Here is a 7,359-nt window from a genome sequence, read left to right as displayed (position 1 = left end):
GTGTGAGTCGTGGTTTGGTTGTTAGCGTTATGGGTAAAGAAGTTTGTTGAATCGGTGATCAGGGGTTCGGTCCTGGTCACGGATTAATTTTTAATTTTTTTTTCTATTTACTTTATTTTACTTTTTAAAATTTATTTTTCGATATTTCAACGAGAATAAAGTGTTATATATACAAAAGTAATTATTTTTCTTTGGGAAAGAGGGAGTAATAGCTGAAAAACGGATAAATTTCGACTCCGGAGTTACGCACACGACTCACTGCGTAACTCCCTTTAATATTAACTTATGATTTTCAAACTCTTCCAGAAATTAGAGTTTTATATACCAAACAATCGTAATAAAGGAAATTTTTATACACTAATTAGGGGGCACATAGTGGGCCAAAATTGATTTTGTTAATTAACGGGAAGGAAGTTCTTTAAGCTATATATTCGTGTAAGCAACGTGTGAGTCGTGGTGAGGTTGGTAGCGCCATGGGTAAAGAAGTTTGTTGACTCGGAGGTCAGGGGTTCGGTCCTGGACACGGATTAATTTTTAATTTTTTTTTCTATTTACTTTATTTTTCTTTTTAAAATTTATTTTTCGAAATTTCCACGTGAATAAAGTGTTATATATAGAAAAATAATTATTTTTCCTTGGGAAAGAGGGAATAATAGCTGAAAAGCGGATAAATTTCGACTCCGGAGTTACGCACACGACTCACTACGTAACTCCCTTTAATATTAACTTATAATTTTCAAACTCTGCCAGAAATTAGAGTTTTATATACCAAACAATCGTAATAAAGGAAATTTTTATACACTAATTAGGGGGCACATAGTGGGAAAAAATATTTTTTGTTAATTAACGGGAAGGAAGCTCTTTAAGTTATATATTCCTGAAAGCATCGCGTGAGTCGTGGTGTGGTTGTTAGCGCCATGCGTATAGAAGTTTGTTGAATCGGTGATAAGGGGTTCGGTCCTGGTCACGGATTAATTTTTAATTTTTTTTTCTATTTACTTTATTTTACTTTTTAAAATCTATTTTTCGATATTTCAACGAGAATAAAGAGGTATATATATAAAAATAATTATTTTTATTTGGAAAAGAGGGAATAATAGCTGAAAAACGGATAAATTTTGACTCCGTAGTTACGCCCACGACTCACTACGTAACTCCCTTTAATATTAACTTATGATTTTCAAACTCTGCCAGAAATTAGAGTTTTATATACCAAACAATCGTAACAAAGGAAATTTTTATACACTAATTAGGGGGCACATAGTGGGCCAAAATTGATTTTGTTAATTAACGGGAAGGAAGTTCTTTAAGTTATATATTCCTGAAAGCAAATTGTGAGTTCTGGTGTGGTTGTTAGCGCCATGCGTAAAGAAGTTTGTTGAATCGGTGATTAGGGGTTCGGTCCTGGTCACGGATTAATTTTTAATTTTTTTTTTCTATTTACTTTATTTTACTTTTTAAAATCTATTTTTCGATATTTCAACGAGAATAAAGTGTTATATATATAAAAGTAATTATTTTTCTTTGGGAAAGAGGGAATAATAGCAGAAAAACGGATAAATTTCGACTCCGGAGTTACGCACACGACTCACTACGTAACTCCCTTTAATATTAACTTATAATTTTCAAACTCTGCCAGAAATTAGAGTTTTATATACCAAACAATCGCAATAAAGGAAATTTTTATACACTAATTACGGGGCTCATAGTGGGCCGAAATAGATTTTGTTAATTAACGGGAAGGAAGTTCTTGAAGCTATATATTCGTGTAAACAACGTGTGAGTCGTGGTGAGGTTGGTAGCGCCATGGGTAAAGAAGTTTGTTGAGTCGGTGGTCAGGGGTTCGCTCCTGGTCACGGATTAATTTTTAATTATTTTTTCTATTTACTTTATTTTTCTTTTTAAAATTTATTTTTCGAAATTTCCACGTGAATAAAGTGTTATATATAGAAAAATAATTATTTTTCCTTGGGAAAGAGGGAATAATAGCTGAAAAGCGGATAAATTTCGACTCCGGAGTTACGCACACGACTCACTACGTAACTCCCTTTAATATTAACTTATAATTTTCAAACTCTGCCAGAAATTAGAGTTTTATATACCAAACAATCGTAATAAAGGAAATTTTTATACACTAATTAGGGGGCACATAGTGGGCCAAAATAGATTTTGTCAATTAACGGGAAGGAAGTTCTTTAAGTTATATATTCCTGAAAGCATCGCGTGAGTCGTGATGTGGTTGTTAGCGCCATGCGTATAGAAGTTTGTTGAATCGGTGATCAGGGGTTCGGTCCTGGTCACGGATTTATTTTTAATTTTTTTTTCTATTTACTTTATTTTACTTTTTAAAATCTATTTTTCGATATTTCAACGAGAATAAAGTGTTATATATATAAAAGTAATTATTTTTCTTTGGGAAAGAGGGAATAATAGCAGAAAAACGGAAAAATTTCGACTCCGGAGTTACGCACACGACTCACTACGTAACTCCCTTTAATATTAACTTATAATTTTCAAACTCTGCCAGAAATTAGAGTTTTATATACCAAACAATCGTAATAAAGGAAATTTTTATACGCTAATTATTGGGCACAGAGTGGGCCAAAATAGATTTTGTTAATTAACGGGGAGGAAGTTCTTAAAGCTATATATTCGTGGAAGCAACGTGTGAGTCGTGGTTTGGTTGTTAGCGTTATGGGTAAAGAAGTTTGTTGAATCGGTGATCAGGGGTTCGGTCCTGGTCACGGATTAATTTTTAATTTTTTTTTCTATTTACTTTATTTTACTTTTTAAAATTTATTTTTCGATATTTCAACGAGAATAAAGTGTTATATATACAAAAGTAATTATTTTTCTTTGGGAAAGAGGGAGTAATAGCTGAAAAACGGATAAATTTCGACTCCGGAGTTACGCACACGACTCACTGCGTAACTCCCTTTAATATTAACTTATGATTTTCAAACTCTTCCAGAAATTAGAGTTTTATATACCAAACAATCGTAATAAAGGAAATTTTTATACACTAATTAGGGGGCACATAGTGGGCCAAAATTGATTTTGTTAATTAACGGGAAGGAAGTTCTTTAAGCTATATATTCGTGTAAGCAACGTGTGAGTCGTGGTGAGGTTGGTAGCGCCATGGGTAAAGAAGTTTGTTGACTCGGAGGTCAGGGGTTCGGTCCTGGACACGGATTAATTTTTAATTTTTTTTTCTATTTACTTTATTTTTCTTTTTAAAATTTATTTTTCGAAATTTCCACGTGAATAAAGTGTTATATATAGAAAAATAATTATTTTTCCTTGGGAAAGAGGGAATAATAGCTGAAAAGCGGATAAATTTCGACTCCGGAGTTACGCACACGACTCACTACGTAACTCCCTTTAATATTAACTTATAATTTTCAAACTCTGCCAGAAATTAGAGTTTTATATACCAAACAATCGTAATAAAGGAAATTTTTATACACTAATTAGGGGGCACATAGTGGGAAAAAATATTTTTTGTTAATTAACGGGAAGGAAGCTCTTTAAGTTATATATTCCTGAAAGCATCGCGTGAGTCGTGGTGTGGTTGTTAGCGCCATGCGTATAGAAGTTTGTTGAATCGGTGATAAGGGGTTCGGTCCTGGTCACGGATTAATTTTTAATTTTTTTTTCTATTTACTTTATTTTACTTTTTAAAATCTATTTTTCGATATTTCAACGAGAATAAAGTGTTATATATATAAAAGTAATTATTTTTCTTTGGGAAAATGGGAATAATAGCAGAAAAACGGATAAATTTCGACTCCGGAGTTACGCACACGACTCACTACGTAACTCCCTTTATTATTAACTTATAATTTTCAAACTCTGCCAGAAATTAGAGTTTTATATACCAAACAATCGCAATAAAGGAAATTTTTATACACTAATTAGGGGGCTCATAGTGGAACAAAATAGATTTTGTTAATTAACCGGAAGGAAGTTCTTTAAGCTATATATTCGTGGAAGCAAATTGTGAGTTCTGGTGTGGTTGCTAGCGCTGTGTGTCAAGAAGTTTGTTGACTCGGTGGTCAGGGGTTCGGTCCTGGTCATGGATTAATTTTTAATTTTTTTTTCTATTTACCTTATTTTTCTTTTTAAAATTTATTTTTCGAAATTTCGGCGTGAATAAAGTGTTATATATAGAAAAATAATTATTTTTCCTTGGGAAAGAGGGAATAATAGCTGAAAAACGGATAAATTTCGACTCCGGATTTACGCACACGACTCACTACGTAACTCCCTTTAATATTAACTTATAATTTTCAAACTCTGCCAGAAATTAGAGTTTTATATACCAAACAATCGTAATAAAGGAAATTTTTATACACTAATTAGGGGGCACATAGTGGGCCAAAATAGATTTTGTTAATTAACGGGAAGGAAGTTCTTTAAGCTATATATTCGTGGAAGCAACGTGTGAGTCGTGGTGCGGTTGGTAGCGCCATGGGTAAAGATATTTGTTGACTCAGTGGTCAGGGGTTCGGTCATGATCACGGATTAATTTTTAATTTTTTTTTCTATTTACTTTATTTTACTTTTTAAAATTTATTTTTCGATATTTCAGTGAGAATAAAGAGGTATATATATAAAAATAATTATTTTTATTTGGAAAAGAGGGAATAATAGCTGAAAAACGGATAAATTTTGACTCCGTAGTTACGCCCACGACTCACTACGTAACTCCCTTTAATATTAACTTATAATTTTCAAACTCTGCCAGAAATTAGAGTTTTATATACCAAACAATCGTAATAAAGGAAATTTTTATACACTAATTGGGGGGCACATAGTGGGCCAAAGTAGATTTTGTTAATTCACGGGAAGGAAGTTCTTTAAGTTATATACTCGTGAAAGCAACGCGTGACTCGTGGTATGGTTGTTAGCGCCATGCGTAAAGAAGTTTGTTGAATCGGTGATCAGGGGTTCGGTCCTGATCACGGATTAATTTTTAATTATTTTTTCTATTTACTTTATTTTACTTTTTAAAATTTATTTTTCGATATTTCAACGAGAATAAAGTGTTATATATACAAAAGTAATTATTTTTCTTTGAGAAAGAGGGAATAATAGCTGAAAAACGGATAAATTTCGACTCCGGAGTTACGCACACGAATCACTACGTAACTCCCTTTAATATTAACTTATAATTTTCAAACTCTGCCAGAAATTAGAGTTTTATATACCAAACAATCGTAATAAAGGAAATTTTTATACACTAATTAGGGGGCTCATAGTGGAACAAAATAGATTTTGTTAATTAACGGGAAGGAAGTTCTTTAAGTTATATATTCGTGAAAGAATCGCGTGAGTCTAATGTGGTTGTTAGCGCCATGCGTAAAGAAGTTTGTTGAATCGGTGATCAGGGGTTCGGTCCTGGTCACGGATTAATTTTTAATTTTTTTTTTCTATTTACTTTATTTTACTTTTTAAAATCTATTTTTCGATATATCAACGAGAATAAAGTGTTATATATATATAAGTGATTATTTTTCTTTGGGAAAGAGGGAATAATAGCAGAAAAACGGATAAATTTCGACTCCGGAGTTACGCACACGACTCACTCCGTAACTCCCTTTAATATTATTTTATAATTTTCAAACTCTGCCAGAAATTAGAGTTTTATATACCAAACAATCGTAATAAAGGAAATTTTTATAGACCAATTAGGGGGCACATAGTGGGCCAAAATAGATTTTGTTAATTAACCGGAAGGAAGTTCTTTAAGCTATATATTCGTGGAAACAACGTGTGAGTCGTGTTGTGGTTGTTTGCGCCATGGGTAAAGAAGTTTGTTGAATCGGTGGTCAGGGGTTCGGGCCTGGTCACGGATTAATTTTTAATTTTTTTTTCTATTTACTTTATTTTTCTTTTTAAAATTTATTTTTCGAAATTTCGACGTGAATAAAGTGTTATATATAGAAATATAATTATTTTTCCATGGGAAAGATCGAGGGAATAATAGCTGAAAAACGGATAAATTTCGACTCCGGAGTTACGCACACGAATCACTACGTAACTCCCTTTAATATTAACTTACAATTTTCAAACTCTGCCAGAAATTACAGTATTATATACCAAACAATTGTAATAAAGGAAATTTTTATACACTAATTAGGGGGCACATAGTGGGCCAAAATAGATTTTGTTAATTAACGGGAAAGAAGTTCTTTAAGCTATATATTCGTGGAAGCAACGCGTGAGTCGTGGTGTGGTTGTTAGCGCCATGTGTAAGGAATTTTGTTGAATCGGTGATCAGGGGTTCGGTCCTGGTAACGGATTAATTTTTAATTTTTTTTTCTATTTACTTTATTTTACTTTTTAAAATTTATTTTTCGATATTTCAACGAGTATAAAGTGTTACATATATAAAAGTAATTATTTTTCTTTGGGAAAGAGGGAATAATAGCTGAAAAACGGATAAATTTCGACTCCGGAGTTACGCACACGACTCACTACGTAACTCCCTTTAATATTAACTTATAATTTTCAAACTCTGCCAGAAATTAGAGTTTTATATACCAAACAATGGTAATAAAGGAAATTTTTATACACTAATTAGGGGGCACATAGTGGGCCAAAATAGATGTTGTTAATTAACGGGAAGGAAGTTCTTTAAGTTATATATTCCTGAAAGCATCGCGTGAGTCGTGGTGTGGTTGTTAGCGCCATGCGTATAGAAGTTTGTTGAATCGGTGATCAGGGGCTCGGTCCTGGTCACGGATTAATTTTTAATTTTTTTTTCTATTTACTTTATTTTACTTTTTAAAATCTATTTTTCGATATTTCAACGAGAATAAAGTGTTATATATATAAAAGTAATTATTATTCTTTGGGAAAAAGGGAATAATAGCAGAAAAACGGATAAATTTCGACTTCGGAGTTACGCACACGACTCACTACGTAACTCCCTTTATTATTAACTTATAATTTTCAAACTCTGCCAGAAATTAGAGTTTTATATACCAAACAATCGCAATAAAGGAAATTTTTATACACTAATTAGGGGGCTCATAGTGGAACAAAATAGATTTTGTTAATTAACCGGAAGGAAGTTCTTTAAGCTATATATTCGTGGATGCAAATTGTGAGTTCTGGTGTGGTTGCTAGCGCTGTGGGTCAAGAAGTTTGTTGACTCGGTGGTCAGGGGTTCGGTCCTGGTCACGGATTAATTTTTAATTTTTTTTTCTATTTACTTTATTTTTCTTTTTAAAATTTATTTTTCGAAATTTCGACGTGAATAAAGTGTTATATATAGAAAAATAATTATTTTTCCTTGGGAAAGAGGGAATAATAGCTGAAAAACGGATAAATTTCGACTCCGGATTTACGCAC

This window comes from Parasteatoda tepidariorum, chromosome 12 (assembly GCF_982258835.1).
Source record: "Parasteatoda tepidariorum strain Cologne lab strain chromosome 12, Ptep-v5.0, whole genome shotgun sequence".
NCBI classification, from domain to species: Eukaryota; Metazoa; Arthropoda; class Arachnida; order Araneae; family Theridiidae; genus Parasteatoda; species Parasteatoda tepidariorum.
Note: the sequence above shows the minus strand (reverse complement) of the source record.